This window comes from Mastomys coucha, unplaced genomic scaffold, assembly GCF_008632895.1.
Source record: "Mastomys coucha isolate ucsf_1 unplaced genomic scaffold, UCSF_Mcou_1 pScaffold16, whole genome shotgun sequence".
In the NCBI taxonomy this organism is placed as follows: Eukaryota; Metazoa; Chordata; class Mammalia; order Rodentia; family Muridae; genus Mastomys; species Mastomys coucha.
In genome coordinates, this window is record NW_022196898.1 from 50,486,940 (window position 1) to 50,511,700 (window position 24,761).

At 41.6% G+C, this 24,761-nt stretch overlaps 1 long non-coding RNA gene across 1 annotated transcript in view; it reads right to left on the minus strand.

Moving 5' to 3' along the window:
- Window positions 1-3,436, minus strand: part of LOC116093521 — a 28,909-nt gene extending 25,473 nt beyond the window's left edge. The window contains exons 1-4 of the long non-coding RNA XR_004119735.1: window positions 3,354-3,436; window positions 2,947-3,040; window positions 1,586-1,636; window positions 1,360-1,472 (exon numbers count right to left, since the gene is read on the minus strand). This is a non-coding gene — a long non-coding RNA (uncharacterized LOC116093521). The remainder of the gene's footprint in view (window positions 1-1,359; window positions 1,473-1,585; window positions 1,637-2,946; window positions 3,041-3,353) is intronic.
- Window positions 3,437-24,761: the final 21,325 nt, after the last annotated feature.

A 24,761-nucleotide genomic window follows, 5' to 3' on the forward strand; every position in this document is an offset into this window, starting at 1 on the left:
CATGGGGAGGGGGGAGGCAACAGGGGTTTGTTCTTGTTGTTTTTGTTTGTTTGTTTTTTGGAGGGGAAGCTGGGAAATGAGAAATTTACATGTAAATAAAGAAAATATCTAATAAAAAATAAATAAATAAAAAAAAAAAGAAACATGCAGAGAAAGAGATTGTGGACACACCCATTCACAGTAGCTTCAAAAAATACAATACTAGGATTAAACCTAACCAAAAGTAAAGAACCTCTCCTGTGGAACTTTATACCTTGAATAAGGTGATAGAAAAAGACCCTAGGAGATGGAAAGATACTTCATACACATGGATTGATAGAATAACCAAAAATGACAATTTTATCAAAAGTTATTTAGAGATTCAATGCAATCCAAATCAAAAATCCCTGTTCCATTTTTCATAGAAATTAAATCTACCCTAAAATTCATGTGGAACCACAAAAGATCCCTGGTATCCAAAACAATCTTGAACAAGAACAATGCTAGCATAAAGGCAGACACATTGACAATGGAACAAAATTGAAGATCCAAACTTGAGTATACATAACTTTGCCATTTATATTCGACAAATATGCCAAGAATATGCTGGAAAAAGAGAAAGCAACTTCAACAAATGATGCTGGGAAAATTGAATGTCCACACGAAGAAGAATGAAAATAGACCTGTCTATCACCTTGTACAAATAACTACCTCTAAACAGATCAAATACCTAGTATGAAACTTGAAACATTGGAACTCCCAGAAGAGAACATAGGCAGTACCCGACATGTTATAGGTGTACAAACAGACTTTCTTAATAGAACTCAGTTTGCCCAAGAATTAAAACCAACAGTTAACAAGTGAAACTTCATGAAACTACAAAGCTTTTATACACCTAAAGAAACAATCAGGTAAAGAGGAAGCCTATAGAATTGAACAGAATGTTTGCCAGCTATATACCTGACAGAGAATCAACATGTAGAATATGTAAAGAACATTTTTTTAAAGTTCAAAAAAATCTAAAACCAAACAATTCAAATACGGTCTTGGGACCTGAACAGAGAGTTCTCAAAAGAAGGGGAAAGTGCCTATGAAACATTTCAATGCTTGTTCATAGCCATTAGAAAAACGCAAGTCAAAATAATGTTGAGCCTTCATCTCATCCCACAAAGATCAAAGGAATAACTAACAATGTTAAAGAGGATTCAGAGAAAAGGGAATCTTCACTCACTGGTGACAGAGCTACAAACTGGTGCAGCCACTAGGGAAACTGGTGTGGAGAATTCTCAAAAAGCTAAAAATAAATCTACCATATGACCATCTATATGAGTCCTGGGCATGCACCCAAAGTATTAAACACTCTACTCCACAGACACTTACCCAGCCGTGCTTGTTGCTGTTCTCTTCCCAATACTGAGGAAATGCAAACAACTAAATGTTCTTCCACTGATGAGTAGATAATGAAACTGTGGTACAGAGGGAATACTACTCAGCTGTAAAGAAAAATGAAATCATATGATTTGCAGGTAAAGGGGTGGAACTAGAAAAGATCTATTGTGTGAGGTAACCCAGATCCAGAAAGATAGATGTGTGTGTTCTCTTTCACCTGAGACTCCTAGGTCCAAATCTTCAGATGTGAGTACATATCCAGGAGTAACTGCAAAAACCAGGAAAGTTAAAAGGGGACTTTAGTGGGATGGGGAGGGAGTGGGGGAAGCAATAGAGAGAGGGAAATGGAAGAGTATAAGTGATCTGATGGAGAAAACAGAGGACTCTCGCTAGGAAGGGGCCAGGAGATAGTTACAGAAGAAGAAGGGAGGATGGTAAAGTAACAGCATGTCTAGAAAAGTCGCAAGGAGTCAGACTGTTAACTATCTACCTAAAATTACCTCCATATACATATATCAATATACAGATATACATATGTAATTTAAATAAAAATTTTCCATCTAGGCAGATGATGTTCCCTGCAAAAGCTAAGACGCACCTAACAAAACCCCCAACCTTAGACATAAGAAACCCTTTTGGAATTTTTGGCCAGGTTTGGCCAAGATACTCATAAAACATACAGGCCATTGTTATTGTCCCTATTTGCCCTCCACATGAGGAAGGCATTTTCCTATTGCTGAAAATACTGCATATGTAGATGTATGTATACATGTAAAGATATATGTAGATGTATATGTAGATGTACATGTATGTAGATATATGTAGATGAATATGTTACAACAGTTGATGAAAAATCAGGCCACAAATTTGAAAGAGAATAAGAAGAGGTATAGCGGGGGGGGGGGAGCGGGGAGAATAAAAGGAAGAAATCATTAAAAGAAATATTTTTAAATGATTGATAGTATCTGAAGATAATTATGAGAATTAAGACATGCAAAGCTCTCCAGCTTGATGCTATCACCGGATGCCTCTTGTCCTTAGGCCAGCATTAGTGAGAGGACAATCCTGAGTCTCTTTCTCCTTCCAACTTAGGAAACACTAAAAGACATCAGTCATGTGCCTCCTGTGCTATCTAGATCCTAAAGTCACAGAGATGCTAGAGACTTGAAGGCAAAAACATTACCATCCTGCCACCACCCAATGTAACCTCTTCTAGAGAGCTGGAGTCCAAAAACTGGTTTCCCAGGCAACCCAACAAGCAAGACAGTGGGATTACTCATTTCTGGTCCCTGCCAATGTGAAAACTTCTCATTACTCTGCATCCTGAGCCATCCCATTTCTCTCCAGCTGGGGTCAGGGTAGAGAAGGAGTTGAAGTAGGCTCCCAACATTGATTCCAAGCCCATTCCTCCCATAACCCAGCATTCCTCCCATAAAGAAGAAAGGTTTTTGTTTTTTGTTTTGTTTTGTTTTGTTTTTGGCTCATGGTTTCAGAGGACTCAACCCACAGTCTCTTGTAGCCATTGTTTCCAGGTGAGAAAGAGTATCATGAGAATGGTGGTGGAGCAAAGCTACTTACCTCAAGGAATCCAGAAGAGAGACAAAGTAAGTGGGGGCAGGGAGGAAGAGGAGAGGTATGCGTTTCACCTCACGGCTGGGCTATCAGGATGCCACTTGGGGAGACAAAAAGCAACAGTGCTTCACTACATTGCTTCTTTACCCCCATCTGAATGCCAGGCTCATGGCACTCCAACACCCACTCAGGGAAGGCACACACAGCCTAAGATGGGGTCCCCAACCCGTGTTTCTCTGTGTAGGATAGGGCCAAGGCTGGGGTTCCCAAACTCTTGGGCACCTAGGTGCCACTGGGAACCACAAAAGTTGAGAAGGGGGGCCGAGGGCCTGAGAGGAGCCATGTCCAGAGCGCTGAGGGGTCTTCTAGGCAGCATGGCTCAGTAACAAAGGCTCAACGCCCCCAGCCCCTACCTTCACCCCTGACAGGGACACTGGTTCTTGACAAAGGAGACAGTCCTTGCTTGTCCAAACTGTTTATTCATGGTGGAAAAATGGATGTACACGACTTACTCAGGGATTAACTACCTTTGGCAGGAAGGAATGTTCAGGAAGGGAAGCTTATTGGGTAACCCTTGGGGCCCATCTAGATACCTCATTAGCATGGAGAACTCTGGGTTCTGTGCTACCTGAGTAGTTCTCATGGTCCTCTTAGTGGAGTGTTGTGGGTATGTGCTCCTGGACAGGAACTGGGTTGGGAGCAGATTCAAATGTCTACCCTTCTCGATTATGAGAAATGCTGGGGTTCCTTAATCTTCTTGACCTTACCAGTTTTTCTGTCTTGTGACATAGTTCTACTTGCCCCACAAGAAAGAGAGAGCACATGATGACCTAATTCCTCCAAGTTGATCCTACTTCCTAACGTTTCTAACACACAATAGCCCATAAGCTATGAGTCCCCAATAGGGTCAGAGAACTCACAATCTATTACATCCTAAAGGTCAACTCTAACAGTGCTGGATTAGACTCAAGTTTTCAACAAAAACTTTGGGACAATATTTCAGATGCAAGCACAACAAGACCAGTCGAAGTTTTGTGAAAATTTTGAGCATTTGACATACAGTGGTACTGAACAAAGGCTAATTACTTTTAAGAAAACCTCTCTCTCTCTCTCTCTCTCTCTCTCTCTCTCTCTCTCTCTCTCTCTCTCTCTCTCTCTCTCTCTCTCTCTCTCTCTCTCTCTCTCTCTCTCTCTCTCTCTCTCTCTCCCTCTCCTTCTCTCTCTCTCTCTCTCTCTCGATCTCTCCTCCCTTCCTCCTCCTCCTCCTCCTCCTCCTCCTCCTCCTCTTCTGCATGTGTGTGTTTATGTGTGTGTTTCTCTGTGTGTGGATATGCGTGTGTCACTGTGTATGTGTCTCAGTGTGCGTGTGTTTGTATATACACTTACTGGGAGTATTTGAAGATGATATCTTCAAATACTTATCTGTGATAGCTTCCTACCTTGAACATGGGGGAAATCTTGTTCATTTTCTCCAAAGTCCAGAAAGTAAAGCTAAATAGGTGTTTGGGAAATATAATGATTCATAAAACTTTCTATTCCTTTTATTGTCTTGATGAAAACTCAGTCTCTTGACCTTATAGAGTCACAGGCCTTTCTGGGAATAGTTCCACTGTCCAGCAAGTCATTCACAAGCTTAAGCCCAACTCTCCTCCATGCCTCCTAAAAGGAGAATGGAGAAAGAAGTGAGCAAGCCTCTGGGACTACCTACTGTAAGCCTGTGCTTCCTGTTTGAGAGGTTTTGTTTTTACTTAAGGAAATAAAACCGTTTCCAAAGAAAGCCTGTCTTGTTCTGGTTGTGAATGATTCAGTGTCGTCCATTTAACTCCCTAAACTCTCTTTCACTCTGAGTCTCCATGTGCTCCAGCACATGTCCTGCAAGCTCCTTCACAGAGTCACCAGTGGCTTCAGATCCTTGAGTCATGGTTCACAGAAATAAAACTCCATCCCCATGGGCTTTGTCCAGATCAACGTCAGCAGTGTCCTTTCAAGGAGACCCTCCCGAGGCTTTTGAGCCTGAGCCTTTCCCTAGGGATGAGGCAGCGTCAGTGGCTAGATGTAACAGAGCCAAACTCTGGTGGCTAATGAGGTGAGTAGCTCCATATGGTTTTGTGGCTGCTTGTTGAGGTTATCTTATCACATCTGAAGGGATAGACTGTGGTGTCCCACATTGTGGGGCTTTGTCCTCACAACTTGCCATCACAGAGCTTCAGCCAAGGGAAAGTCTTCCTTCCCCTTATGAGTGTTCTTTTGTTTTAAGACTGTTTCAGCATGATCTGGGTCCTTTCACCCGTCCCTAAACAGTGAGGGACTCAGAGAGGGGGATAGTGAAGGAAATGGCCGCTGTCCTCTGCATGAAGTATGTGCGGGCTCAGGGCCAACACTCAAGAAGTACGAGTTGTAGAAGTACTTCAGACCAAAGGGAGGATACCACATCTAAATTAAATTTTGATGTCTATAAAGTTTTCAAGGTTGAAGGTGTCTTAAGACCACTGTTTTTGTCCTTAGTGAGGTTCACAGAGACTAGATGGCTAAAGGCATTGTGCTGGCTAGATTTCTGTCAACTTGGTACAAGCTATAGTCATCTGAGTGAATGAAACCTCGGTTGAGAAAATATCTCCATAAGACAGGAGGGCTATAGGCAATGCTGTACAGCAGTGATTCCCAACCTTCCTTATGCTGTGACTCTTTAAAAAGTTCTTCTTGTTATGATGACCCCATCATAAAATTATTTCATTGCTTCTTTTTAACTGTAACTTTGCTACTGTTGTGAATTGTAATGTAAATTTTTGTGTTTTCTGGTGGTTTTAGGCAACTCCTATGATAGAGTCATTCTACCCCAAAAAAGTTTCAACCTACAACTAAGAACCTCTGTGTAAAGCATTATCTTAATTAGTTACTGATGGAGGAGCCCATTGTAGGTGGTACCATCCCTGGGCTGGTGGTTCTGAGTTTATAAGAAAGCAGGCTGGGCAAGCCATAATGAGCAAGCCAGTAAGCAGCATTCCTCCATGGCTTCTGCATCAACTCCTGCCTCCAGGTTCCTGTTCTGACTTCCTTTGATGCTTAAAAGTGATATGTACATGTATGCCAAATAAACCCTTTCTTCCCCAACCCTTCTTTTGGTTGTGGTATCTCATCATAGCAATAGTAGCCCTAACTAAGACGGGCATAGTCCCTTCAGATGAATACTTACCACAAGAAAAACAAGAGGTGCATTCTTTATTCCCCACTGCTAAATAAAATACAGGCAGTTTTGATCAACTCCTGTCATTGTTAGTACCCTCCTTTTCTTAATTTTTGTTTATCGTTTTATCACTGTGTACTTATTTGCATTTTAAAACTAAGATACTTTTATGGTTCAATTTAGAACATTTATAAATAAAGCCCTAGAGAATTTATGGACTATTAATTTCTATCTAGTATTTTAGAATTGTTCTCAAGTCTGTCTCCTCTATTGGAATAAGGCCTTAAAAACTAGAAGCAATAGCAGAATTTGAACATTGAATGAGAGCAGATACCAAAAGGACCAAGATTTCTGCCTGTAGTTGCCTGAAGTGAAAACGTAAGGGTTCTTTGGGAAGTCTGTTGGATGGTGGTTTGCTGGAACAAATAAGTTTAGGAATGTTTAGCTGACGTGGACACAGGTTAAAGCCTAAGGCAGACTCATGAAGGAACATTTCACTGAAGCAGACACAGGAGAAAGGATGGTCTGCTAAAGCAAACATGTGAAAGGACATGTGCTGAGGGGTTATTCAATAATGATACATGTATCGGTCATGCATCATTGCATGCATTGTTGAGCCTCACGTTGGGTGCCACCTGTAATTTAACTTTTTCAAATCTTATTTTTAATGATGGTTCTTAAACACTTTAACCTCCCTTTTAGCCCACTGTCCACCAGAGGAAATGGAAAAGAAAGGATACTGGGGAAGTGGACCTGTTTAGAAATGGTTCTTTGAAGCAACTCTCATCTGTGTTGTCTGGAAATCAGCAGTTCAGCTCACATGTCAGCAGCAGCAGCAGCTCAATCTACTTGAAAACACTTCACAGAAATATCAGTTGTCCAGTTCGGTAGAGTTGGGTTAGCAAATACGAATCAGCAGTGGTGGCACTACCCAGCAGAGACAGCCAGGCCTCAGTCTTGACATGAGTCAGCAGGAGGAGAGACCCAGAGAGACCAGGTAAAGTTCTCAGCTTTGCCTCTCTCAGCAAAGTGAAGATCAGTGAAGAACGGGGACCAACAAGCTTTGCTCAGCCAGCTCTATAAGCAAGCCTACCTCAGACTCTGTCACTGTCCACTGAGTCCTATTTACACTCCCTCCAAACATCATGTGTTCTCCATGGGTCTTGTCTCAGCACGTGAGTCTGTCTCAGCTGACATCACTCTGCCAATCAGTCTGAGTCCACAGAAGTGGCAAGAAACTGTAACATATAATCAGAAGGTTTTTGGTGCATTTCTTTTGCTGGAGTCTGGCCAATGGAGCTCAAAAAAGCATGTAAGGTGGACCAATATATGCATTGTTAACAAAGAATCCTTCAACACATGTCTTTTCATGCGCTTGCTTTAGCAGAACAACCTTTCTCCTGTGTCTGCTTCAGCTAAACGTTCCTTCACATGTTTGCCCCAGCAAAACACCATCCAACTGATTTCCCAAAGAACCTTTAAGTCACTTCAGTTGCCTGCTCTTACTTTTCATTCTTGCAAAACCAAAGAGAGGGCAGAACCCACTGTGCTGTCAGGAACTTCATACAAGGTCTCCTTTGGTTCTCACAAGATGCCTCCTGAGGAACAGAGGCCAACTAGGGCAATCCCATTAGCAATGGCTTGGAAATTTATGTAATAGATTTTGTAGGTGACCCTTTCTGTAAATGGGAGAGGGGAGAGGAGGGGTCTCCAATCAAGTGTCCCTTTCTACTGCAGCACATTAATGAACACCTGCTTCATAGCTTTCATTTTATTTTCTCTAAACACAGTTTTGTTTGTGTGGTGTGAGTCTCCACATTATGGAGACACCAGAAGTATATGTGCTGGAGAGTGGAGTGGAGTAGAGTGCAGTGCAGTGGAGAATGTCCTCTCTCCGTCCCACTGTAAACATTCAAACGCCCCATGCTCAGTGGGAATACCCTACTTTCTTGTTGCTTTCTTGGCTGTCCTGTCATAGCACCACCTACTGTGACCAAGTAGAGTGGGCTAACATGTTGATGAGAGCAAAACCAAAACTAGCACCACCAAGAAATGAAAGTGAAGAAATACCTATTTTCTGTAACAGATAATATCACAGGAGTCATTCCCAAAGCCATACCCGCCTCTAGCCAAGAGAGTGTGAGGATTTTACTGCAGAGCTGCTGCATGTTCATAAGGAAAAGCAACCAGAGCAGTTGCATTCCCAAGCATGCTCATTTGTATGCATCTTGACTTACCATGCTCAGCCGAAGGTCACAGTTCGAGAAGGAACAAAAGCAGACAAGAACACTTCTGGACATGCTTAGCTTGTGTCATAAACACATCGTACAGGAATATTTCTGGGTACACCACGATCTTTTCCAAAAATGGCCTTAGCAACAACCAAAGCAAAGAGCACTTTGAAGGTACATTAATATAGGAATTTGTCTCCAGGGGCACCTGCTTTGTTTAGCTGTTAACATTGTCATATTTAATATTGCCTGTGTATTTGTGTGGTTTTTTCACTATTTCCTCTATGTTGATCCGTGAGGATGAATTCCTTGTTTTGTCCTACACACATTTGTTCATCTGTGCCTAGACCAGGCACTTAGCAACGAATGAGTAAGTTAATGAAGCTTGTTTTTACTCCAATAGTTCAATGCCAAGTGCAAGGGTCAGACTGGAGTATGTGGCTTGGCTAAAGGCAACCAACCAAATGCCTTGGGCTCAGTACAAGTCGCACAGCTGAGTCTCTTCACTTATACTGCTGGCACCAGGCAGAGCAGTTCTGTAGTTTGCCACGATGGCAAGTAGCGTTGGCTCACAGAAAAGAGGGAAATGTAGAATGTAAGCTCAAGCACATGAAGCCAGCATCAAGGGCTGAGCCAAACCCTCAGGATAGAGTGAAAAACTAGCTCCATTTTCTTCACAGAACTGAATGGAAAGCAAGAGTGGTGTGGGCTTGACAAGGAGAGGGAGGGAGCTATCTGAACCTAGGGCTACATGATTCAGAGATTGTAGGCCAAAGCAGTGGTGTTTCCAACCCTGTCGTCAATGTTGTGACTGTGACCAAAAATGTATCACAAAGAGTAGAATTTTTAAAATTCAGAATACTAGAGAAAGGCAGGCCACACCATTAGCTGTGTGGTCCTGTCATATTCTCTAGAAGGCAGTGACTCTTTAGCACCCTTCCTACTGGTTAGTGGGCAGAAGAGCCAAATTTTTGTTATTTGATAAATTTTCCCCAAAGCCATGCATGTGCTGAAGTCTCCACCCTGCAGAATGATGTCCTTAAAGAGGAAGTTAAGATGATGATTTATGAGGATCAGTCCTAATCCAAGAAGATTGGTGTCCTTACAAAGAGGAAAACTAGGACATAGCTATAGACAGAAGACCGTGTAATGACACTAGGAGAAAATGGCCTAAAATACCAGAGGGAGAGGGCCTAAGGCAGAAATGTGCTTGCTGTATAAACATGAAGACTTGAGTTCAGGTCCCCAGAGCTCACTTTAAAACATAGGTAGAAGAGCACACACCTGTAATTCCAGCTCTGTGGAGGCATCAGCAGGAGGGTCCTGGAACGGCTGCACAGCTCCTGTAGCCAGTCAGTGAGCTTCACATTCAGTGAGAAAGACTGTCTCAACAATTAAGATGACAAAACAATTGAAGAAGACACTCCATATCAACCTTCAGCTTCCATATGCATGTCTACATGTGCTGCACACACACGCACACACACACACACACACACACACACACACACACAAGAAAATAATTCAGAAGACAAACCAACACTCCAGAAGTGAGACAATCAAGTTGTTCTGTTGCTTAAGCTACTTGGTATACTGTGTTTTTGTGACTGCTCAATCAAATTAACACAGATACCTTCCCAGGAAGAGCATTCCATAGCATTTGTTGAATATTTTAATCACTGGAGAAACATGAAAATTCCAAAACATTTCTTGAATAGAGACTTCTTTGATGAGGGTCATCTATGGGTCTCTGGATAAGCTTTAGAATCCAGTTAGAAATCATGTTGGTCTAGAAAAGTGTCAATAGTTAATGCTCTTCTAAGACCCATTCCCATACCAACCACAGACAGTTGCCTAGCTTTCTAGTACCAGACATGGCCTCCCTCTTTGTCTTCATTAGGTTTTCATTGCTGTGAAGAGACACCATGACAAGGCAACTCTTACAAAGGACAACATTTAATTGGAGCTTGCTTACAGTTTCAGAGGTTCAGTCCATTAACATAATGGCAAGAAACATGGCAACATGTAAGCAGAGATGATGCTGGGAGGGAGCTGAGAGTTCAACATCCAAAGCCAGGCAGGAAGAGACTAGCTTTTGCAGGCACCCAGGAAAAGGGTCTCTTCTGAACTGGGCACAGCTTGAGCATAGGACCACAAAGCCAACCCCCATAGTGATGCACTTCCTCCAACAAGGCCATACCTCCTAATAGTAGCACTTTGTCAAACCACAACACTCCTCTTGAGTGGGCCTTCTGTCCAACTAGACAGCTGTTCACAATAATAGGGCTGCCTAAACAAGACCTGAATAGTGAGATCACCAATAGACAGGTTTACATGGAATGGTGAAGTCTCATGAGGACAAAGAACTACAGGCAATCAATGATATCTAAAAGAGGGAGAATTAGCCATTCCCACAAATTCTTTCCCCAATTGGTTATTCAATATGAAGTAGTCACCCCTAAAATCATATATACCCAAACCACTCTAAAAGAACACCAGAGGTTATATGTACATATTTATTTGTTTCTACACATGTTGTGTGAAATTTTAAAAACATGCCACTGCCTTTCCCAGATTGTGGCTCTCACTCCTGGCTCAGCTCCAATTGGCTGCCCACATTCCCACTCCAGACTTGCCAGTTCCTCCCAGCTTAGCTCCATCAATGGCCAGCTATCGCCTTTCCCAGGAGGGGCTATTGCATTCCCAGCCCCTCCCAGCTTAGCTTCACCTAGCCGCCATCAACAACCCAGCCTCTCTCTATCTCTGCCCACCTTTGCTCTAAGGAAGAAAAACATTTAGATAGCTTTATTATCTTAGAACCTGCCAGATAACACAATTGTCAGGTGCAGAATCTCCTGCCCTAACCTTATAAGCCAGCCTATATCAGCCATCCAAGATCTTACGTGGTTGTTTCCAGCTCCTCATTCCAAAGCCTGGCCAAAAAGTCCTTTTTCTTTCCTTGAATCTTTTATTCCTCCTGGGACCCAGAAGTGCCACCTTTACTCTCTGCCCCGCAATTGGCTCCCACCTTCTTTATTGGCCAAATCAAGAACCAATTAGAGAACCAGACTTTAGTATCAGCACCTCCTTCTACATACATGTAACAATAATAACCAAGGAAAAAGAAGCCATTGATTTGAGAGGGATGAGGCAGGGAGACAGGAGAGGAGTTAAAGGGAAGGGATAAGTGATGGGTTGAAGGGAGGAAAGGGAAGAAAAGAAGTGATGTAATGATATTTCATTTTTAAATGTAAAAGTAAAACTCCAGAGGACCAGGAAAAAAAGAATTCCAAGACAAGAGAGAATCTCTGAAGATGTTCTTAATTATTGATATATTTTCATTTCCTTTATAATTCTATCACAGACCCAGGGTTGAGAATCACAAGCCCCAGATGGCTTTGAATATATAGGTTCACTGCTTCTCGCATGCTTTATTAGTTAGTGTCTTTGTTTGGATTACTTTTGCTATGATGAAACACTATGACCAAAAGCAAGTTGGGAAGGATAAGGTTTATTAGCTTACACTTCCACATTGTAGTCCCTCACTGAAGGAAGTCAGGGCAAGAACTCAATCAGGGCAGGGACCTGGAGGCAAGAGTTTATGCAGAAGCCATGGAGAAGTGCTGCTTAATGGCTTGCTCCCCATGGCCTGTTTAGCCTGCTTTATTATAGAACCCTGAACCACTAGCCAGATATGGCACCACCTACATTGATGGGCCCTCCCTCATCAATCACTAATTAAGATCCTAATCTTAATCACTAATTAAGATCCCTCTCCCATCAATCACTAATTGGATCCTGTGGAGGCATTTTCTTAATTGAGGCTCCTTCCTTTCAGAGATGATTCTAGCTTGTGTCAAGTTGACATAAAACAATTCAGCTCATTTGGAATGGAACAAGAAAACCAAAAGTCACCTCCTTGGACAGCCTAGGGTACTTTGATATCCTCCTGGATAGGAACTGTTCTACCAGCATTGATAAGCAAGAAAGATCAGACTCTTTTTCCCACAGCTTCACCATTATTAGACACTTGATTTTTCTTTATCTCTAGATCATTAAGAATATATAGTTAAGGTTGGAGAGATGGCTCAGTGGTTTGACGCACCTGTAACTCATGCAGAGAACCCAGGTTTGGTCCCCAGCACATAAATAGTGGCTCACAGTCATTCGTAAACTCCAGTTCCAGGGGATCCTACACCCTCTTCTGACCTCAGGCACCATATATGCACATGGTGCACACATACATAGAGGCGAAACATGCATGCACATACAATAAAATAAATCTCAAACATAGAGAATTTTAAAAGGGAGTATAGATAACTTTCATTACAAATGATTCGTTCAGCAAGTATTTATTGAGTAGCACAGTACACTCCATTGGTTGTCTCCTCCAAAGCCAATTTCTCCTACAAAAATGCATGGAACTTAAGTTTGAATCTAGTATCTATTCTCTCCATGATTCATGGAAAGTCTGCTCAGTGTCAACAATGAGTTATGGTGCCCAAATAAACTTTGGCAATGATTGGTTTAGGGAGTAGTGTTAGTAATGACTTATGAATTCAGTTTTAACCAATCAAAATGAGGGGCTAACTCTTCTAAAGCTAGTGTGATACATATGTAAATACCTTAGAAAAGACACAGGAACAACCTCATCCCTTCCCTTCATACCCAGTTCTTCCCAGAATTCTGGCATGATAATATGCATCACCACGTACATCACATGCTGACAGTGCAGAGACAAGATGGAAGGAATCCGGGTCCTCGGTGATGACACTGAGCCACTCAATTCAATCCTGTAACAACATGGTCCCTGGACCTCCTGGTGCGTAAAGATAACACATAGCATGGTTGCCTAAGCCTGAGTCTGGCAAACCTATATAGAACATAAGGGAAAGCACATACTGCATGCTTTACCTGGTCTGGCCTCTCAGCAACTTGGCAGCTCTGCTGCTGGAGCCCATACACAGCCATGGAGAGCATAGTGGGAATAGCTGTGTACCAGTCAGTCACTTTCTTAGTCTACTTATGCTGCTACAACCATGAACCATGGACGAGGTGGTTTATGAACAACGAGAACATTTCTCATGGTTCTAGAGGCCATGAAGTTCAAGATCTACAGCAGCTACTTCTTAGCTCATGGACAGCTGCCTTTTGTCACGCGGTAGAGTGACAAGCTCTAGCTACCCAGCACATCTGGGATGGGATCTGTCTGGGGTCTCTTTTACAAGGTAGTAATTGGGGGGCCCCGGCTCCTAATTCCCTAACCTTGGGGACTAGGACCTCACTACATGCAGTTAGGGAGACATAAACACTTGGAAACATTCAGCTCATTACAAACATCATTTACAAGACTGTCAGCAGGTTGATTTGACTCACAGGCTATACTTGGCTGACCTGTTTTCTAAGTGTGTGTGTGTGTGTGTGTGTGTGTGTGTGTGTGTGTGTGTGTGTGTTGTTCATGTATGTGAATGCAGGCATGTGTGTGACTTGAGTATTTGGAGGTCAGAGGACAACCTTTGGGTGTCAGTACTTAGCCATGTTTGAGACAGGGTCTTTCTGTCGCTCTGTAAGACATACTAGCTGGTTTATAACCTTCTAGAGAATCACATCCATTCACTCCCATCACCCCATCAGGGTGTGCTGGGATTATACAAGCTCACGCAGTTAAATCTGGCTTTTATGTGGCTTCTAGGGACCCGAACTCGGGTTGTCAGGCTTGCACAGTAAGCACTTTTACCCACTGAGCCCTTTGCCCTCCCCATGCCTGTGCTCTGGGCTGCTTTGCTAGGGCTCCCTGCTAGACACAACTATGACTAGAAAAGGAAAACATTCTATTCATACATTCTGTGTGCACTGGCAGTCAATCATAAATAGGACAGACTTCGGGGAATTTAGAAACTGACTTCCAGAACAAAGAGAGAAAATAAGCAAGCAATTCTGTCACAGTGTATTGATAACCTTAGGAGAAGTATAAGTAGTTGCTCTTGGAACTTAGGAAAGGTACCAAATCAATTCTGGAGATGCCCAGGGTTGCAAGAGGCAGCCCCCACTTGCTCAAGGCTGCCATCTTCTCACATGATAGATCCTTATCTCTTCCGTCTTCCATTTTTGCAAGATCTTAATTTTGTTCCTTCTATTACATCATTGATTTATAAACTAAGTCATTGTCTCCGTATTACATTTTACATGCTTTAAACTCAGCTATTGTAAATCAGTTTTCTACAGATTTTCAGACCTAACCTTCCCTGGATGCCCTTGTCTGTGCCTACGGTCTGTCCATCCAAGCCTGTTGTTCCCTCAGTGTTTCCTGCTCCTTTGCTATACAAGCACAGTTCTGTTGTGTTTAAGGTGACAAGTAATTTGGTGGAGTTTTATTCTAGACATTTTGTTATCATTTTCAGAGGATTAAAAAAACTTTTTTATTCTTTAAATAAAACTTATTGTGAGTATGTATAATTTTGTGTTACATAGGGAATGTTTATTGAATAAGCATAAAAGCACTCACTGCCTTGTAAATACAGAACATAAGGGGCATGTTGGCTGCTTCTGATATCATAACAAAATACCTCAGAGTGGGTAATTTATTGTGCATAGTTTTAGAAACTAGGAAGTATAAGATCAGGTGCCAGCAGATTTGATGTCTGGTGAGAACTCACTCCTCACAGATGACAGCTTCTATGTGTTCAAACATACCAAAAGGGGCAAACAGGCAGACTTTCTCCAGCCATTTATCCTATTCATGAAGATGCAAGATTCATGATTAATCGCTTCCTAAAAGCTCTTCACCCTACTTCTATCACATCGAAGGTTAAGTTCCAGCGATGGCAGGGGTTAGGGTGGGGACAGAGTCACTAACACTTGAGCGTTAGCAATCAGTAGCTGGAAATCTCCACAAGACTCACATCTATCTCAGTCTGAAGCTAACTGGAGTTGCCAAGAATCTATCACGTTTTCCTTTATATATCTTGACTGTGTATCAGTGAGTTCCCAACAGTAAGTTCAGTTTTGATATTTTATCTTTACATGAATTGAATTACATGTATTTTTGTGACTTTTTTTAATGGAACATGAGATTTATCCATATTGGTACAGAGAGTTGACTTTTTTTTTAACTTTGCTTTACTATTCATTCCATGAAGGCACTGCAATTTGTTTATCCATTCTAGTGTTGACAGATTTATGGTGGTGTTTTTAGTTTTTGCTGTTTCAGTGTGACAAGCATAGTCCTGTCTGTAGATCTTGGTGCATCCATAGAACTCCTCTAGGAAATATACTTAGTATGAAATCTGTAAGTAATAAGATATTCGTATCTTCAACTATGCCCAGTAATGATAAAGCTTTTTCAAATCCTGTTGTATTTTTTTTCCTCTAAAAAGCATAGTTTTATCTTTTCATTTGAACCTATCCATTCACTTAGGATGGAAGAGAGGCATAGAGACACAAGCTTTTCACAGGCATGACCAGCTGCTTCACTCTTACCTGATCCATGTTTGTAACCTCTCCCAATTGGCCTTCGGTGGCAGCTCTTCACCTAGAGAGTTTGTTTTTACCAGTATGCATGAGATCTTCACCCTGTATTACAGGGCTTTCCCCCTACCTGTGTGCCCAAACCATATTCTTTTTGTTTTGTTTTGTTTTGTTTTGTTTTGTTTTGTTTTGTTTTGTTCTTTTTGAGACAGGGTTTCTCTGTGTATCCCTGGAACTCACTCTGTAGACCAGGCTGGCCTTGAACTCAGAAATCCACCTGCCTCTGACTCTCAAGTGCTGGGACTAAAGGCATGAGCCACCACTGCCCAGCCCAAACCACATTCTTTAAACTCAACCCCTTAGAATGATATTAAGTGAGGTGATCCAGTCTCAGAAAGACAAAAATCATATCTCCAATCTCAATCATATCTCACACATGGACCCTAATATTTAATGTTGGCATGTCAATAAGGGGCACTGAGAGTAAGTATAGACTATGAAACCAGGGGGGAGCACCCTGGGGGAACAAGAATTTTTAAGAAAGGAAAGAGCGCAAAAGTCATGTGACATCAAAGTAGAAAGTGAGCCACAGAAGGAGGAAGAGTCAAGGGGAAGGAAAAAGACTGAGGAAGGGGCAGAGGGAGAAAAACAACAGAAACAAATTTGGCTTGATAATTGTCCCAATGAGACTTAATTCTCTGAAAGCTACCAAAATTTGAGTTGAGCAATACTTAATTTGGCAGATCCTTTGGTTTTGACAGTTTTGTGCAGCCATGTATTGGCTACTTGGGATGTCTCCCCCATCCACATACATTTTAGAAATAGTTCATCACATTCTGTGCAAACCTTCTGCTTGGATTTTTATCCCAACTACATTTCATCTGTGGACTGGCCTTGCAAAGAACAATAACTTTACACTGTTCCGTTTTCCTGTTTGTGGTCATACTGTGTCTCCTTTATCTTGGTCTGCTTTGACATCTATCCTTAAAGACTGGCCTTTGTCGGTGACATTACCTCTATGTGTGTGTGTGTGTGTGTGTGTGTGTGTGTGTGTGTGTGTGTGTGTGCATGTGTGCGTGTGTGCATGTGTGCGTGTGTGAAGGGAGTAACTCCTTCCCTACATCCCCTCTCTTGAGTACAATCCAACATTCACAAGTTTCATATCACAGATTCAATCAACTAATTTCAAAAACACTCAGAAAAAGAAACAAAACAAAACAAAACAAAACCTCTCTGTTCATGTCATCATTCACTAAACAATATAGTGAAAGGACTATTTGCATAGTACAGCATATTTATAAGTATTAGTTATGATGGTCTAGGGATGACCATCATAAGGATGTATAGATTACACACAAACACTTGGATATTAGCTAAGGGGCCAAGCAGCCACAGGTTTAATATCCGCAGGTATCACCTTGGACACCAATAGATGATTACTTTCCCTTCCATATGGAGGAAGCTTCACCTATGAAGCGATCCTGGCCTGTCTGTACCCCTCACTCACTCTGGCCCTGGGGGAGAAGAAGCTACATAATCTGATTAATGGCTTGGAAGGATAAACTTGGCTTTCATGCCCCACTCCTTCCTCTTCCTGTCCTCCCGGGAGCAGCTCTAAGAGAACATGTGGTCCTGATTACTCTAAGCCCTGCAGAAAGCCCAACAGAAATGACCCTTCCTTTATAGGAGACTGGTGTTCCTGGGATTCATTGAGAAGGCTGTCTGATTCTGGAATCTGGGATTATGAATCTCTTGCAAAGATATAAGATACATTCTGAAAAATCAATGTTATAGATGATAAAAAAATATTTCAGCTGCCACCTGCATATTCTTGTTTTCTAACTGAATTGACATAGGACAAGTAAGAATTATATGTTATAATAATTAGTGAAAAAGGAGGCCATGAATTTGAAGAGAATGGATAGGAGTACATGGAAAGGTTTGGAGGGGGAAGGAAGGATAAAATGTTGTAATATTGATATAATCTCAAAAAATTATAAAATCATATATATTTGAGGTACACAACATGTTTCAATATTTGCAAAATAACTTCTAACATCTAGTTAATTTGCATGTCTATAATCTCACATGGTTTACACCCTGTTTAGAAAAAAAAAAAAAAAAAAACAGTTGAGGCTGACTCAGCAGATTTCAAGTCTGCCATACACTATGAATAGCTGCATTTACCAGACTGTACATGAAGTCTCTAGTACTTTCTCATCTTGTTACTGAAGATTTGTGCCCTTTGACCAATATCTTCACTTTCCCCTCATCTCTTGGCTTCCAGTAACCACCCCTCTGTTACTATAGTTTTGATGTCTTTCCAAATCCCCCAGGTGTGTGAACTGATGCAAAAGCCTTTAGTGTCTGGCTTATTTCACTTAGCGTAATGTCCTCAAGGTCTATCCATGGTGTTTCAAAAAGCACGGTTTCCCTCTATTTTTAAATGCTGAGTAATAATCATGTGTGTATGTGAGAAATGGCTATTCCCTTTTCTTTATCACTCTGACAATGGTGACTTAGGTTGCCTTGCTATCTTGAGCATTGTGAATAATGCAGTAGAACACAGGAGTGGAAATAGGTCTTTGAGATAGTGGTGTTATTGCTTTGGATCTAGGCCAGGACATGTGTCTGCTGGATAGTATGATAGTTCCATTTTTAACTTGCTGGATTGTATGATAGTTCCATTTTTAACTTCTTGAGGAACGGTTTTGCAGGAAAGCGTTGCTACTTTCAGTTCCCACCAACACAGTGCTACCGTTCTTTCTTTTTCATATTCTCACCAGCACTTGTTGTCTTTGGACTTTTAAATAGCAGCCATTTTAACAGCTAGGAGGAAATATATGGATTTGATTTGCATTTTCCCAAAGACTAATGAGGTTGAGCATGATTTTTCACATACTTACTGCCCAGTCATGTCTTTTCTTTGGGAGAAAACATCTACTTAGTTCCATCAGCCAGTTTAAATTTGAGCTGTTTTTCTATCTGAGTATTCTTTTGTCCAGTTCAGAGTGTAGGCAAGGGAAGAAATGTAGTCAATTAGGCTCCCTAAAACTTCAATATAGAAATATTTTCCAATTGGACACTATCATAGGCATACATACAATAGATTTTTATGTGTATCTAGGTAGAAACATATATGTATACATATGGCAAACTTAATGAATCTACTAATAAATTGCCTAAGATGACTCTAGCTTTTTGCATGGAGAGCCATGTCATCTACAGGCTATATTTCCATCTAACTCTTCCTTTTTAGACATATGTTTTGTTTATCATACTCATCTTACTGGCTGAGTAGGTCCCCTGATGACATATTAAACACTGTAGAAGTGATAACTGAAGGCTCACAAAACTGTATAAACTTGTCCAGACACAACTTTTCCTTTTGGGAAGATCTTATTTCTAATCTTTTTTTCTTAGACTAGTTTGGAAAAGAGTCTTCCAACAGGGCAAGGAAGTTTCCATTTCACCTGCTTTCAAATGTTGCTGGCATAGATTTTCTTTTAACTTTATTCTTTTAATCCAGTAAGACCTTCCCGTTTCTGTAGCATGTTAGTATTTATGTACGGGCATCTTTCAATTAATTAATTGTATCAGAAACTTTTTCAATTTTATGATTTTTTTTAAGGTTTCCACAAAGGCTTTTTTCCTTGTTGTTATTTTCACTATATTAATTCCAGTTCCCACCTTCATGATTGTTGAGGCTTGGTCTGGTACTATGTATCATAATGTTAAATTCTGTATCCCAAGGTCTAATCACCTCAACACAAGGAGAGCCTTACCTATACCTGCTTTTGTTGTATAAACCTTGCCCTCCAATTGATTGGTTAATAAAGATGCTTTCAGGCTATAGCTGGGGGAAAAAGAGAGATATGTGGGGTTTTCATTCTAGGGCTTGGGGTCTGAGGCAAAGACAGAGAGAGAGGAAGAGGAGAAAAAGAGGAGGAGGAGGAGGAGGAGGAGGAGGAGGAAGAGGAGGAGGAGGAGGAGGAAGAGGAGGAGGAGGAAAAGAATGGGGAGGGGGAGGGAGAGAAGGAGGAGAAGGAAGGCACCATGGGGTTGGTGGATCATGAGGGCATGGCTAAGAGGGCCAGCCAGTTGAAGTAGAAGCGGCCCAGGCAGAACCTGCCAAGTGATATCTCAGGGTTATTGACAGGGAAGCAGACAAACTAGCATAGAGGGCAGACATCTGCCCAGCTCTAGTGCTGTGAGGCGTATTATACATGTAAAGGTTTTGAATCTTTTATTTGGGAACTAAATGATCTAAGGTGGGGTAGAAACTCCCAAATAATATTCACCACAATACATATTTGCCTTACTCTACTTCCTTTGCTTCATTTTACTTTTTTTCTGCCTTGTTGGATAATTATCATCTAACTTCTCTTCTAATGTAAATATTTAAAACTACACATTCCCCTCTGAATACAGCTTTAACTGTATGTCACAGAACAAGATTTTGTGTGTGTGTGTGTGTGTGTGTTTAGCCATTTTACTGTAAAATAAAACACAAATAGAAACTTACACAAATGTATAGGCTAGTAAAATACTATAAAAATCAACATCATTGCAAATGCATTTGGAAATCAAAAAGTTGGATTTTGCCAGCTACCCAGGAGCCATCCATTGCTTGACCCATCTTTGCACCCTCTCCCTCTAAAAAGTGTCTTCTGATTTTTATGATAAGCACATTCTTACAAAAGGACAACTACCAGCCATGTCTTATCCTTAGACACTATAGGGTCCATTCTTATCCACTTAAAAACTGTCTTTTAGGCCTTTAGTCTTTTTTCTACTCTACAGCTTTTCTCCATGTTTTTCTTATCCTAATTTCTCTGTTGAATATCCTGAGTCTGGCCTCCAGCATTTCCTACCATCTGGATCTTGCTAATTGCATGCTCATGGTGGAGTTCAATACATTCCTCTGTCCCCTGGATTTCTTTAAAAATGGCAGTGGGTTCTGAGGGCTCAATCAGACTTAGGTTTGATCTTTTTGGCAAGACTACAGATGGTGTGCTGTTTGTTTGCTGAGGGGCACGTAATGCTTGGCCATGTCTCTTGTTTGTGATATTTCTATTGACCAGATCCACTGATTTATTACAGTCGCCATGAGCTGGTCTCCTCACTCTGAGTTTTGCTTTGCTTTATTAGCTGGCGGTCTGTTAGGAGATGTCTCCCTTATTTACTGCTTGGCCGCCCACAGACCCAGTTCATTTAGGAGAGCAGACTGAGTGCCACGCTTTCTACTTCTGGGATAATTTTTAAGGAAATGGACCAATTTCTTGTCATCTCTCAAAGGTAACTGATCAACTTTTAAGGTCTCATTGTAAAGTCAAAAATGTAAATGTATTCTTTTTTCTTACTCTTATTGATGTTTCAATTATCCTTTTTTTAATCAAAAGGAGCATCTTTGAATTTGCCCTTGAGTTTTTAGATATGGTTTTAGCGCCTTTGTCCCATTTCTGTCCCACATGCTGCGGGACAGGTATTTTGGATTACTCAAATCTGTTTCTTCCCAGACCTTGAATCATGCTTCCCTGTAAGGTGTCTTGGTTTCTTTTAGCTGAAAATCATAGTTCGGTATTGCATTTTAGGTTCTACGAGTTGCTCCTTGTTGCTGACCTAGCCTTTCACAAATCTTGCAGTGAACATACATTTAAGCATCGTTATCCTCAATGGTGGAGGATTTCAACGGACTCAGTCCTTGTTTAATCTCACATTTTACAGATCTTCTCAAGAGTAACCTTGCTCTACCGCCACCACTGATGATCTTCAAATATGTGTGCACATGCTATTCCTGTTGGAGTTCAATATTTTTATGCTTATACTAAACATTCTCAGAGTCTGTAGCTGGTACATATATGAGTGGTCACAGGGATGGAGTGCATAGATCACTCTTCAAGGAAGAACCTGCCACTCAGCCGCAGGAATCCAGCCAGTGGTCAACCTCCTCCTGAGAGGCTCCTTCCGTGTCCACCTCAGCTACAGAGAGCCCCATTCCTTAGATTGTGCCCTCACCAATGCAGCCTTTGTCTGGCAACTAAGAAAGGTGAGGGTGAAAGACCCAGCCTTTGGAGTCCAGAGGCAGACATTCCAGTGGCCAATTCTTGTGTCAAAGTTCCTGGCCAATCACTGAAGGTTTTAGCAGACTTACTTGATTATTAGACTTTTCTTTTTACCCAATTCCTTTATTTTCCTTTTTGGAGATGCTGACTCCTTGATACAGCCTACTTCTGACGAACCCAAGGTAAGTTTGTAGAGGCAAAAGCGATCTGAGAAATACGGGCCAAAGATAGTGTTTTGATGTTGGATTGCTCAAACATCCACCTATGTAAGAGGGCCCATTACCGATGGTAGGCAGTATGCCATAGGCATAGGCTGGTGGTCCAAATAGTGATCTTTTAAACAGTAGTGCATTGAAAGAACATACCATAGACCGGGACTGCAGTGGGAATCATGTCTCAGTCACTTAGGATCTATGGTGAAGGTCTTGCTCAAACAGTTCAATCTACTCACCTTATAGAAGTCTGGAAACAATTGGAGCTCTGAGAGATCAGGATTAGATGGTTGCCATTAAACACCATGATGCTCCCAGGAAGATAAGAAACAGCTGAGGGCAACAGGCAATTGAAAGCCTGCTCTGAAGGCCAAAGAGCCTCTTGGGGTTGCCTACAAATAAGCTTTCAGTTTTTCCACTCACAAATAGTCAATGTGGGGGATTGTCAAAGACAGTTAAATGAACAAGAATTTGCATCAGCAATGATGAGATTGGAGCCCTGCCGGGAAAATTTAGGACCTTGAAATATGGAATAAACATCCCAGCCCTGACATTTTCAACTCTGAGACACCTCTGATGCTTCTAAGCTTACAAGTGTGCTCATCCCTCCTTACTAAAAGCCATCAGGGTCCATCCATCCCACTTACTTTCCTCCCACAACACCCTTGCTGAAGAGAGCTGAGTGATTTGTGTCCCTTTTAGGAACCACACTACCTGGCTCTGTTCCTCAAGTAAGTTGAAGCAGAATCGAGAAGGGCATGAGCTGGGTCTAGTCCTGAAGAAAGTGTCTGCTGCATGAATACCAAGGAACATCAAGAATTCAGCAGTGTATACCAACCAGTAAGAGTACATCAAGTACAGGGCACAGGGATTTGGTCGTATTCTTCTGAGACATGGGACTTCATACACCAGAGGACCTCAGAGGTGGAACACACCTCGTATTAAAGGAGCTTACAGAAGCACTGAAAAGCAGGGACTGGCAGAACAGGGTGAAAGGACAGATTTGCCACGACAGATGCTAGATGAGAAAATGGAAAATCTTTAGGAATGGGAGATAGTTCAGTGGGTAAAAGCATTTGTAGCACAAGCAACATAACAAGCCAGGCGTGGCCACGTGTGGTCATATATGCTTGTAATCACAGCACTGTTGAGTGAGGGGCAGAGAACTTAGGATCTTGGGAACGGGCTGGCCATTAGCTGAACTCCAGGTTCAGTGGGGGACCCTGTCACAAAGAGATATGGAAGAGCATGCTAGAGCAAGACATCAGATGTCATCTGGCTTCCATGCATGAGTATACATATCACACATAGACACATCCATATGCATGTATACACATAGTCTCTCTCTTTCTCTCTCTCTCTCTCTCTCTCTCTCTCTCTCTCTCTCTCTCTCTCTCTCTTTCTCACATACACACAGAGAGAGAGAGAGGGAGGGAGGGAGGGAGAGAGAGAGAGAGAGAGAGAGAGAGAGAGAGAGAGAGAGAGAGAGTTATAAAGTAAATGGTGGCTCTCCTGCATAGGCCATGGCTGTAACAGAAGTGCTATTAGAGAAAACATTTTCTGATGGCTAGTGTAATAGAGGCCAGGTGGTAGCATTTGTTAATGTCTCTTTAATCATTTATCTTCTTTTCTAATAGACTTTTCAAGAAGATGTTATGAGAATAGCATTCCCTAACCCCTTTGCAGTCGTAACATTTTGGGGGGAGGTCTGTTTTGGTTTTGGTTTCTTGAAATCCAGTTTTGCTGGATAGAAAACTTTTCCTTCACATTTTCCTCCCTAGGATACTTTAACCATTCTTCTTCTTTTCTCCCAAACAGAGACTTCACTGTGGAATGTTTGGTAACATGGGAAATATTTACACTCTTTTGTAAGATGGCTGAGAAGAAAGGTCTGTTAAACCATCATCGTTTCTCTGATTCTCAAAATAGAATTTAGGTATAAAACTTGGGAAACATTCTAAAATATGGCTTTTTTAAATTGAAATGTTTTCATCATACAATGTATTTTTATAATGTTTACCTTCCCTCAATTCCTCACAGTTCATCCTTACCTCCTCAATGTCCTTCATGTCCTGCTTTATGTCCTTTTTCTCATCCTTTTTCAAAAGAAAAAAGAAGCTACAAAAAGTCCAAGAAACACACACACACACACACACACACACACACACATACACACTGCAAAAATGGAAGTCAAAACAAACAAAATGCCAACACAGAAAAAAATGCCAAAGCAAAGCCAAAAAGATACACAAAAAATACTCGAGTTCATTTTGTACCTGGTGTCTTCTCTAGGGCACATGGCCAGCCCTGAAGTGTGGTTAATGTGCCCAGTGAGGCTCCATGGAAGAAAACTGCTTTACTTGCTTGTTTGTTTGTTTGTTTGTGGTGGGTTTCTGTTCTGTTTGCTTTATTTTGTTTTTTTGTTTTTTGTTTTTGTCTTTTTGCCAGTGGATACCAATTACACACAGCTTTGTGGTTATGGGTGGGACCCTGTGTCCACTTCCATGACTCCATGCTGGAATCCTGTCCGGCTTGAATCGGTACAGGACTTGCGCATGCTGTCTCAGTCCCTGTGAATTCATATGTGCATAGACTGTTGTGACTGGACAACACTTTCCATGGAGTCAGCCATCACCTCTGGCTTTCACAATCTTTCCTCCTC